Source organism: Strongylocentrotus purpuratus, unplaced genomic scaffold (genome assembly GCF_000002235.5).
Source record: "Strongylocentrotus purpuratus isolate Spur 01 unplaced genomic scaffold, Spur_5.0 spur5_scaffold_6, whole genome shotgun sequence".
Taxonomy (NCBI): domain Eukaryota; kingdom Metazoa; phylum Echinodermata; class Echinoidea; order Camarodonta; family Strongylocentrotidae; genus Strongylocentrotus; species Strongylocentrotus purpuratus.
Genome location: NW_022145612.1, coordinates 54653924 through 54667085, shown reverse-complemented (window position 1 = coordinate 54667085; position 13162 = coordinate 54653924).

Below are 13162 nucleotides of genomic sequence, written 5' to 3'. Positions count from 1 at the left end.
CTCTCTCTCTCTCTTTCTCTCTGTTATCAACGCGTAGACAAATGTATTTTTTTATTATTTTTTTTTTTTTTTTTTTTAAAGTTCTTTTTTCTTCGTGATGGTGTCGTGACAGCACCAGTATTTGTCTTTCGATAGACTCCGGTAAAAGATATTTCCTTTCCAGTGTGCTGAGTAAACGCACGATAAAACGTATAGTCTGTAAGCACAGGCCGATTTTGTTACTAAATACCAGCTAAATATACAAACAAAATCTCGATTCATTAATAAACGTATGTCTCTGTAAAAACGATATAATATGTTAATCTGTAGGCACAGGCTCTAATTTGACACTAATACCTACAAAAAAAAACTTTTTCCAAATTATTTATCACAGAGTCCAGCGTGTCTATGTATTATTAGTCTACAGTTCATACCCTGCTAGCTGTAGGTCTTTGCTTTCACAGGTCCTTGTCTGCCGTATTATGTGACTGAAATACGTTTTCTCTTACAAAATATAGCACTTTATCTCAGTCCTGAGAATGGTACGATAGACATAAAGAGTATTCAAGTATAGTCTTTACAATTATGACAGTCCTTCCCATTTTGGCCTGTCCCCTGCCCCCAGCCCCCCCCCCCCCACACACACACACACACGATTCCCGGGGCAACCTTCAGGCAAGCAGAGCTGAGGTCACGGGTGATTGAGGCTCTTTATTCAATTTACAATGGCAACGGTACACCATATCAGATATCCATCTAGTCTCCACAACTCAATGTTGACACTTGAATTATTTGAATGACTTGAATTAAGCCTATATCGACTTGACAATGGATACGTCTTTGTAAATGGTTAATGTATTCACGTTAGTTTCAAGCTACCAGACACCGATGAGCAACAATCGAGTGCTCGGTAAATTGTTATAGGCCTTTCACAGCCAAGGAAGTTTAACAATTTGGCAGACACAATAACTTTTCAGCCCGATGATGCTCTTTTTAAAATTAATTCCTAGTTTTTCCAGTCCCCTCTTCCTTTCGTTTAACTTCAGCCCGTCTCAATAATAATTATTGTTATATAATATATTTGTTGAAATTAAATAAATAAGAATCAGATGACATCTAGGCAATGATGTTGATAGAAATAATTAATAAGCCTTTATTGCAACAACAAAAATACACTAAAATATCAAATAACATGTAACCTCCCATTTCCCAAAATCCAGACGAGAAGAGTCTTTAACCGAGAGTAGATCATAATTAAGTTAGACTCAATGCACTCTGAAATTTAAAGTCCGCATCCGCAGATAACGTCTATGGCAAATATATTGAGTACTGTATTAATTATCACCCCTAAAAAGGTTTCCCTATCAAATTCCATGTTTTATGTCAACACAAAGTCTTGTGTGTAGACTAGAGGGGGCAGTGTGATTGATCCGAAGCATTACTCATGTTTATGTATGTGACATTCGCATGAGTCACGTGATTCTTGATGATAGTCACATTATCATAGTTTCCATTCAATGTCATTTCATACAAATTGATGTGATAGAATGTGCATGCATTCAAATGTAATTAAATATGTAACAAAAAAGTTCAATCCTTCCCCGGGTTTCGAGGTTTCCTACTTGAGCATACTTTATACCCGGATTCGATCTCCATCGAAATCAATGGTCGATGGGCAGGTTGTATGGCATTGACCAATGAACAAAATACTTGAGATTAAAGAATTTAATCGAGAACCATTAATACGTGACATTGGTCCTTCATCAGGCCTTGAATGTATCGGACCTGAGAGTCACTGTCATAGGATCAACGTTCGGAAAAACGTTGTTATACAATATTAGTGAACCTCCCATAATAATATAAATTATTATCTCTTAATCCATTACATTATCAAAATAGACAATTTTCAATGTTTTAATTCATTTTGCTCTCGACTTGGCTGGAAACATAGAAAATAAAGAGGATGCATGGAGACCTCGCCTTCAGTTTGAATTAATCGTATCCTGTATTTATTCATGCAATATTCAGCTCATTCGTTTCGAGACTATTATTCATCATGTCATGTCGGTATCATAACCGAACCTGATGACTTCCGAACGGATGTTGCAATCAAACACAAATCACCATGGAAACGACAAAAGTTGGAGTGAAGCCCATGCTTTGCGGAGAAGCTAAACAGGATTCTGCATAATGTTCTTTTATATCACCGCAAGCATTCCTATTTTAAGAACAAGAAGAAAACAAAATCTATATTTTTCTAGTATAACAAGTACAGACTTATTCGGAATAATACTTCACAATGTCAATGGTGCCTTAGTGATTTTTAGCCTTGTTTTTTCAACCAACGGCTGTCGGCGGCGGGTGGGTAACCCGACACATGCTCCGCCGACGATTGCTCCGCCGACATTTACTCCGCAAAACGCGACAATTGCTCCGCGACATTTGCTCCGCGACATTTGCTCCGACGTCAAATGCTCCGCAGACAGTTGCTCCGCCGACAGTTGCTCCGCCGACAGTTGCTCCGCCGACAATTGCTCCGCCGACAGATGCTCCGCCGACAATTGCTCCGCCGACAATTGCTCCGCCGACAATTGCTCCGCCGTCAATTGCTCCGCAAAACGCGACAATTGCTCTGCCGACATTTGCTCCGCCGACATTTGCTCCGCCTGAAGCGACACTTGCTCCGCCGACATTTGCTCCGCCGACAATTGCTCCGCCGACAATTGCTCCGCCTGAAGCGCCAATTGCTCCGCCGACATTTGCTCCGCCTGAAGCGACAATTGCTCCGCCGACATATTTTGCTCCGCCGACAATAGCTCCGCCGACAATTGCTCCGCCTGAAGCGACAATTGCTCCGCCGACATTTGCTCCGCCGACATTTGCTCCACCGACATTTGCTCCGCCGACAATTGCTCCGCCCGACAATTGCTCCGCCTGAAGCGACAATTGCTCCGCCGACATTTGCTCCGACGACATTTGCTCCGCCCAAAAAGTGTCCCATAAACTACAAATGCTACTAGTACTACGACAAATGCTTCGCCGACAATATTTTCTTTACACCTATTTTTTCGTTTCTTTTTTTCTTTTTCTTTTCTGAATGCATTTCTTGAAATAATGTAGATGAAATGAAATGAATGAATGTTGATGAAGTGGGAGGAAAAAGGAGTTACCTAAAAGTCATTTCGAATATACTGACATAACTTTCCATCTATCACTGTACGTCCCATATAATGTATACTAAACACTCATTACATGTCGTGGGAAGTTTAAAAAAAAAAGTAGAGCAGCAAGCCACATTCCCCAATACGCGCATACCTCCTAGTTAATTTCAAGTAGCTCATCAATATGTAAGACCTAAAATTACCTCGATCAATGCATCTTACTAGGTAAAGCATTATACAATGTAATAGGTCATCATGGAAGTTTAGAAAATAAGTAAGGGGGATTTACCAAGTGTTGATCTTTTTAAGAGTTTTATAAAGAAACAAAGAAAAAGATATTGAATTTCTCAGCGAAAAAAAGGAACAAGCCTGTTTCGCATTTTAAGAAATGGCGATTTGACTTATGATACTCATGTTGATTTAACTTTTATTCCTGTGCCCCCTCACTCCCCTTTATGCACTGGAGTTCAAACTATGATTTATATGTGTACAGTGTGTTTTTTTTTTACTATAATGTTTTTTTTTTATAACTTTCTTGTCCTTTCATTATTGTTAGTTGTTCTTATACATATTGATTTTTTTGTTTGTCTAATTATTACCAATGACTTGTAAATATGTAATTTTTTATATGATTGAAAATTTAATAAACACACAAATATAAAAAAAAAGTTTAGAAAATAAGGGCACTTATATACGTAAGGAAGAGAACCCATTCAGACGGGGAAATGAGATGGCAGCCTTTCTGCTTATTCACATTTATACAAATCATTTTGTTGCAGTTTGATGTTAGTTCTTCATGATAAGCCAATTGCTCTTCTTCCGGTGGCTTCGTGAGTCCCTTAAATTATTTAGTGAAACAAAGTACCCGAATGAAACGGAGTGTTTTGCACACTAACATATATATATATTAAAGCTACATACACTTAACTAAAGGAAAGAAACCTTTAGAAAATGGACTGGATATTATTGAAAATATTATTCTAAACAAGAATGTACTACATGATTGTATTACTTTACGTTTCAATTTCACGAGAACTCGAGAGGGGGAGCAGAGAAGAAGTGATGGAAATGAAAGAAGACTAATAGCATGAGAGGAAAGAAAAGAGCAAAGAAGACAAGAAAACGGTGTAAACAGGAAAAGGAGGAGCATGGGAGAGAGAGAAAGAGAGAGAGAGAGAGAGAGAGATAGCCTTGAGCTTTGGATCAGCTAATGAGTAATACATGAAACAGATTTTGAGCGGAGTAATTATCTTTCGCCGGAGAACTTGCGTAAGGAGCTATAATTTTATTTTTATTTTTTTTAAATCAAACATTATGGGGAATAGCAAAAAACGGTTGTCTTTTTTGCTCTTTTCTTTCCTCTCATGTTATTAGTCTTCTTTCATTGAGGTAATTTCAGGTCTTACATATTGATGAGCTGTTTGAAATTAACTAGGAGGTATGCGCGTATTGGGGAATGTGGCTTGCTGCTCTACTTAAAAAAAAAAAAACTTCCCATGACATGTAATGAGTGTTTAGTGTACATTATGTGGGACGTACAGTGATAGATGGAAAGTTATTTCAGTATATTCGAAATGACTTTTAGGCAACTGCTTTTTCCTCCCACATTATCAACATTCATTCATTTCATTTCATTTACATAATGTCATGAAATGCATTCAAAAAATGAAGAAAAAAAGAAAGAAACAAAAACAACCCGTGAAAAAAAAATATTGTCGGCGAAGCATTTGTCGTAGTACTAGTAGCATTTGCATTTAATGGGACACTTTTTGGGCGGAGCAAATGTCGTCGGAGCAAATGTCACCGGAGCAATTGTCGCTTCAGGCGGAGCAATTGTCGGCGGAGCAATTGTCGACGGAGCAATTGTCGGCGGAGCAATTGTCGGCGGAGCAAATGTCGTCGGAGCAATTGTCGGCGGAGCATATGTCACCGGAGCAATTGTCGCTTCAGGCGGAGCAATTGTCGGCGGAGCAATTGACGGCGGAGCAAATGTCGGCGGAGCAAATGTCGGCGGAGCAAATGTCGGCGGAGCAAGTGTCGCTTCAGGCGGAGCAAATGTCGGCGGAGCAAATGTCGGCGGAGCAATTGTCGCGTTTTGCGGAGCAATTGACGGCGGAGCAATTGTCGGCGGAGCAATTGTCGGAGGAGCAATTGTCGGCGGAGCATCTGTCGGCGGAGCAATTGTCGGCGGAGCAACTGTCGGCGGAGCAACTGTCGGCGGAGCACCTGTCGGCGGAGCATTTGACGTCGGAGCAAATGTCGCGGAGCAAATGTCGCGGAGCAATTGTCGCGTTTTGCGGAGTAACTGTCGGCGGAGCAATCGTCGGCGGAGCATGTGTCATGGAACCGGCGGGTGGGGTGGGGGGGGGGGGGGGCAGAATATTAGTGTACAAATTACATGGTTAGTCTGCAAGCAAAGTCTCTAATTTCACACTGTATCATAGCCTTGAGCAGAGCCTTAAAGGTACTATGTCCCTTTTGCAGCCAACCTCAAATTCTGTAGAACTTTGCAGGAATTATGAATATGTCACGTATGTCCTATTTGTGAAATCTAAACGTTAGCAGTGTCCTCATATTCAAATTATGCAAGAAAACCGTTTACTTGCTAGACTTCACTGTCAGACACTATTGAGTGACTGACTGGCTTTTTTCTTCTTTGGTAATAACATACATGAAAAGAGTTGTAAAGGGTACATGAGCATTTGCCTACATCAATAACCCACATCTTGTGATGGCCAAGATTAAACTGATTGAATCTTTGCGCAGCATAAAACATATGACCATTCGGTATTGTCTGAAAATCAAGACTATTACTTTTGGGCTCTATAGCCCTAAAGTCGATTTGACAACTAATAGTCGTTATTTTCCCACTTGAAGACATTAACAAGCCCCACCTTTTTTTAGGGAAGTTCTAAATTAGTATTATCTTTCAAATGCAGTTGGAATTAAACTTTTTCATTTTTTTGGCCTGCAAATGGGACATAGTACCTTTAAGTCAGTCTATATGGGCCTTATAGCCGATTGCAGTCTCATAGTGCAGACGCGCAACGACTGAAAAGGTTTGTGCCTGCAAACTATTATACGGTGGTGACTTGGGTTTGTACTTGCAAATTACATTAGCCCGTGCGAGCTACATGTAATTATGCTATCAGCTGATGCTAATGTCTGAACTACTCAAATTCAAGACTATTTTCATCGATCATTCCTGCAAAGACAATTTTTAGGCTCTGTAATTTTAGCAGTGGGCAAGTTTATCCAGTGTCCATTGACATACAGTTTGCACGCACGTAACAGCTTGTTAGTCGTAATGCGTGACACAGGGTCTGAACTGTAAGACTAACCTAAACTTAAAGGCCCAGTACCGTATGGCCAAAATTGACAAAGTAAGTCGAGGCCCAAAGCATTTTTACATTTTATCTAAGTGTCAGAAAGAGTCTGTCGTTATAGACTAGAATGGATTCCATCATGTGGCGAGCATAGTCTGCCAAACAGACTCTAATTTGAAAATTCTGCATCCCCACCAGCCTATTATAAAGATAGACCTACGGCTATACGCCTGGCATAATATACCGTACCAGAAAACAATATTGAACCAAGGAGCTCCTCCTAACTCCTTGATATAGTTGTTTATTACTAGTTATGCTTCAATCTAATAACTCCTTGATTCTACAAAGGCATGCATATTGCTGGTATGATTGGGGTGGTATGGTGTATGGTGGCAAGCTGCCAACACGTAGCGTTCAATCAATGCATTTCACACGCATACTGGTCACTGCATTATAATGAGCCCTCAGTGTAGTTTGCAGGCACAATCTCTTGTCAGTCGTTGTGCGTAGCAGTGTCTGCACTGTAAGACTACAACATACATACTGCACACATTCGCTGTGCTTTATAAGCTGCTCGGAGCTAGGCTCCGCGCAAGGCTGTTAGGTGGTACAGACTAATCTCAGTGCTCCAGAGGCTTATCTTCACACTTATTTGAAGGAAAAGATGTGAACTTCTTCCTCCCCTCTCTCTCTCCCTCCCCCCCCCTCTCTCTCTCTATATCAAAGCGGAAGACGTCACTTGCCAGGTATTGGGAAGGGGGTGGGGCAGTTACACCAAAAAAAATGCTTGCTCTATGAAGGCACCCCCCCCCCCCCCCACACACACACACAAACAAACAAGCATAAGTTGATTCATTTGGATATTCTACCGTGGTATTTGCTTTTATGACCTAACCCTATTATATTGATTGGTTGTTACACACAACAAACGACATAGCCAGTGAAGCCCAAGTGATGACCACGAGAGAGAGAGAGAGAGAGAGAGAGAGAGAGAGAGAGAATACATACAGCACCCACAGTAGACACCTTGAAGACGTGTTTATTTAACTGATAAAGCGCTGTGAAACCAATTGTCTATATGAACATGATTACTATTATAGAAAATAGAGAGAGAGAGAGAGGAGGAGAGAGAGAGAAAGAGAAAGATGCAGTCTGGAAGTACAGATTTAGCTGACGGGGAGGGGAGGTGGGGGTTGGGGGGGGGGGGGGGGGGGGAGGGGGTTAGACTCCATGCTTGTGGAACATGCAAGAATAGTCTTTAGTACAGTCAGCTCATAACCTCTATGACAAGTCATGTGCCTTTTGGTCTACAGATTCAACACCCAGCTCGTTACTACTTTCTATGACTAAAGGTGTAATAATCATTTGGTCTAATGATGATTAGATGATTATTAAATATGGTCTATTAAAGTAGACGAAATGGGCATTAGGCAAACTGGGAATTGGACTAACAGTACTGGTTATAGACAATGAAAAATAGACGAAATGGTAGACTTCTTGGAGATTAGTCCAAATGGCTATTAGCCTAAATCATTAAACCAATGAAATAATAAGTAGGCAAAATGATTATTACACCACATGGATAGAAGACGGACTGGATGTAAACCATATGGGAATATAGAGTATGCGAACTGGTTGACGTTATTTTACAAATAGTACATACGGCAATTCACCTTCCACAAGATAATAGTTAACCGCTGTGATAATTGACGGATGTGTGTCTTGATCAAAGACTATCTACATGGATCTATTTTCGTGTGCAATATGGTAAAAATAAACCACACAGCATGCAAGAGCCAGTAGTCCATCGCATAATATAGTAGATAAGTAACACACACTGTGTTTCTCTAAAATAGTAGTAAATAGTAGGCTTACGATCAGGAAGATTGAAATACGCCTTTCTGGCATATATTTTGAGGCTACCATTTAGAATACCATTTTGAATTTTACTGACGTGTCTTGTCAAAGAAAAGTAGGAAGTCTTGAGTGCAGACGATATGGATCAAAATTGTATTTCCCTAAACAGATCATGGCGTCACTTTAATTAACGTATGCCTCACTATCCTACTTCTGTCTATTTTTCGAGCAACAGCATATTGGGGAAGTTAAAAACCCCTTCCGTCGCACTCCATAACCATAGTTTGCAGGCACAAACCCTGGTCAGTCGTAAAAGAGAGTCTGCACTATAAGACTACCATAGGCCATGCTGCTCCTGACATCCAATAGGCACAATGATTTTTTGATAAAGTGTCAAATTAGGGTCTGTGCTTGCAGACTACCATAACCATTGGAAAGAGAGTTGGAGCATGGACCGTTCGTTAGAGAGAAAGAGAGAGAGAGAGAGAGGGGGGGGGGGGGGCAGGTGAGAAGGGGGAGTGGGAGGGGGAGGGGGAGAAAAAGTCTTAATTATTGTTCACGTACTTTCACGACTTACATCAGCCCTAACCTTTATAATCAGTGGGCCTGTATTTCTAGTGAAATAATCACCCTCCCATAATCGGCTTACGATCACAAAATAAGGAATGGAATGGAAAATCATGTAGAGCCCATGTATATATACATTTTACAATTTATTTTTAAAAAAATCGACGGGTTTTTCATGTTTCTTTTAGCGGGAGGGGCGTAACAAGTTGAATATTGGATAATGCCCACACAGAAAGAAAGGAAAAGGGAGGAGTAGGGAGTGGAGGAAAAGTTCCTCTATTACCGCCCACACTTTGTCAAACGGTTGAAGGGATAATTCCCAGATATAAAAAAAAACACAACCCGGTCACTGTGCAGACGACACACCACTCCCAACACCATAGATTTTGTGTACATGCCTTGTACGACGTGTATAATAAATCGTCTGTTCAAGCTTGCACACCATAGGTCAGGAAATGCATTGTACGCATAGCTTATACGTACTTCAAGCCTCTAGATAATTATTATTTGCCCGGTTGTACAGCAATTATGTTGTTGTATTCTAGACATTGTTGTGGTTGTAAAGTATAGAATAATTGTACATGTATATTTACTTTACATACGTATAGGCCTATAGTCATTCCCAAATATCTCCATCTCCACAATATGCCCTAATACCCGTACATAATCCATGTCTTTGAAGATCAATATTGCTACGATATGTACTTGGTCATACAGCTTTAGCATGCATAAGCAAAGTACAGACTCGAGTAAATTACAAAGAATATTGACGTACATGACTTGTGTCTCCATTATCTTAGTTCTTACTCAAAGAGAGAGGGTGTAAAGAGAGAGAGAGAGAGAGAGAGAGAGAGAGAAAATAGAGAGAGTGTAGAGGAGAAAAGTGAGATGAGAGAGAAAGAGAGAAAAAAAAAGAAAGAGAGAGAGAGAGAGAGAGAGGGGGGGGGGGGGGGTGGGGGGGGGGGGAGGTGGGATCATTCATTTTTTCATCATTATACGGGTTGGTCTCCACTCCATACTCCTCGACCTTCGTACAGACCCAGTACAACGTATGTTCGGGAACAAGTCATTTCTTTCACAGGGATGCAGAAATCAAAATTGTATGCATAATGTTAAGTATGAATGTTATGTTGGTAATAAAGACATAATATAAAGAGCGAGATCGAAATTGGGGAGAGTTGGTAGTTGCTACTGTTATATACCGGGATGGACCGAAGGAGAAAGGGGAGCCAAAATCTAACAACAGGGAACGGACAACATGGAAGTAATTGCAGCCTTTCAAAGCAGATTCAAGATAATAAATGGAATGAGCTCCACCCCATGTAAATTATAATAAATTTCATAAATATGAGGATTTCTTTCGGGGGGGGGGTACAGACTATTCATTACAAAATGAAGTCATCTACAGTGTAGCTCATAGCATACACGCTGCTGCTTCAATGTAATAAAAAACACAAAAACATTTTTTTTTTAATAATTCACATTGCATGTGAATCTTAATTACAGCTAAATGATTCATTTCACTTTTTCTGGGAAAATATTCTATTACTCTCGAAATGTACATGGGAGAGACTAAATACATTGCCACGGTCCAAATAAGTTACGAAACAGGGTCTTGTCCATAGACTAAATGAATATAAAAGACAACAGTTCGCCAACACCAACCCTTGTCAGTCATTGTGCGTTACAGGGTCTGCACTTTGAGACTAGGCATATTGCATATGCTCTGTATTTTAGTTATTGGGACTTCTTTGATACCGACAGAGCTAGACTCTGCTCAAGGCTTTAGGAATGTCGGTAAGTGTTATATTAGCGTCTGTGTCTGGAGACTAGGACGCAACGACCCTTCTCTCAAGTGTCACGCCTAGAGTCTGTGCTTACAGACGAAGTCATTTAGTATCAAGTAATGTGCACTCCTAACTGTAAAACAATGGTTATGATCCAGGATCAAAAAGAAGAAGAAAACAAAAATCTTCTTGTATTTCTGTCTATAATTGTGTTTCTTTATACGCCCTCTCACAAAAGCCAAAATCTCCTACAATTTAAATTTGCTAGTAATGTTAGTAAAATATTCAGCTTTTTTTGTCAATGTTCTATTCCTGGATTTATTAATTTAGATTTCCATCTCACACACTGTAGCCACAATATATTTTAATTCTACCTATATTAACCCTTAAATCTTTCTTCTTTTTGTTTTAATTTTGTTTATAAATTGTATAATAGTATCCCGATGTCACAAAGAAGGCAGAGAAGAGAGATATAAAGAGAGATTGAATTTGCTAGTGATGGTAGTAAAATATTAAGCTTTTGTTTCTCGATGTGCTATTCCTGGATTTATCAATTTGGATTGACTTCATCACTGTAGCCACAATATATTTTAATTGTAGACTACCTATAAATCATTCCTCTTTTTGTTAATTTTGTTTATAAATTAGTATCCCGATGTCACAAAGAAGGCAAGTATTCAGAGAAGAGAGATATCAAGATAAATATATATGTAAAGAGGGGGAAAGAGGAAGACAAAGAGAGAGAGAGAGAGAGAGAGAGAGAGAGAATTTTCTACCACACATTCATCATATGAAATGCAAGTTGGCTAATATACAAGCACAGTCTCATTCGCTTACTTACATTTGACATTTCATATCAAAAGCAACCAGCGTGCCAAACAACCCACACAATCGAGAGAGCTCAGTCATTCACCTCTTAGCTTCATTTCAAGGAGAAAAGGTTTTTTCAAAATATAAAGCAAGTTATGAAAATCAAATACAAGCAGGCTGTTTTTTTCCATCTACATTATGAATCATGATTATCAGATACTAAGTACATGTACATGTTGTATTTCACCTTTTCCGTCACAAATTCAGTCACCTCTAGTTAGCGAGCATTACTCATACCAGGGTCTTGCTGATCATACGCATGCACGCACGCACACACACTGAAGCCCCCCAATCCTTGCACAGCAATCTTTCTACTACGTATACTGTGTACTCAAAATCATATCGATGCCCATACCGAATGTTGCTACGTTGATTGTATCATCTTTGCACTTTCTTTACATATTTCCTTCCAGTACAGGCTCTTTCGCTGCCAATAGCCTAATCCATAATTACTACATATGTCTTTCAGTTCAAACCTAGCAGCTTATCACCCCCCCCCCAAGTAGAACAACAGAATTTAATCGACCATTCCATTAAAGGACCACGTCACACCAATATGTAAATTCATCCCGATGTTAAGTTGGTTTTTTGGGTTAAGAAAGGTGAAAGTGTGAGGAAAATCAAATGAATGAGCAAGTTATGAAGTTTTGAATTACTAATACTAATTGGCAACTCAGTGACAACCCATTTGAGGACCACTCCCATTTGTTCTGTGCAAAAATATTCAAAAAATTACCTTTTCAGTTTTCTCTAATAATTTTGTTAATCTTATGTATCTACACATGCACCCTAAAAATACCTATATGAATACCCAGTACTAGGTTTTACACAATCCCTTAATAAAGCAGACCTAGTTCTTCCAATATTAAGAAAATTGAAATTCATGGAAATTTCAATCAAAGCAAATGGGAGAGATGCTCATAAGAAGTATTGTGGAATGCTGAAAATTTGTCTTTTATGTACTTGACCATTTCATCTCTAATAAAACCAAGTTTTTTTTCCTATTACTAACCAGGTTTTCCTAAGACTCTTTATATTTATCTTTGTTTTCAGCTTGAGATAAATCCAACCCAAATAGACAACTACTTTAAAAGAAAGCAGAAAAATCAGAGAAGCAAACTGATGAAAGTTTCAATTAAATCTGACTAAATATAAGAACGTTATGAATTTTAAAACATTATTACTATACATACCGGTATGTGCACTTCAAATTGGCTGAAGCGGTAATGCCAATGTTATGTAGTGCCAGACTACTTTCCCCATCTGTTCCAACATATAAAATGACTAAAATTTAATTTTTTTTCATAAAAATTCATTGCTCAGGAGGATCCATTCTTTTAGGAGCTATAATAATATGCCATCTATAATTTATTTTGATTAGTGCCCCAAGGGAGAAGGAACTTACACAAAAAACAGAAATTAATGATATCTTTGTGCACAGCAAATGGGAGAGTTCCACGTCCTACGTCACAATCCACTCATCATACTACCGATTTGAGATTTCTCATGCTTCAAACATTCATAACTTCTTTACTATTGGTCCGATTCATTCACAACTTTTGCCATTCTGTTTCTGTTATTTCTCTGCTTTCATACTTATACACGGGTTGGATTA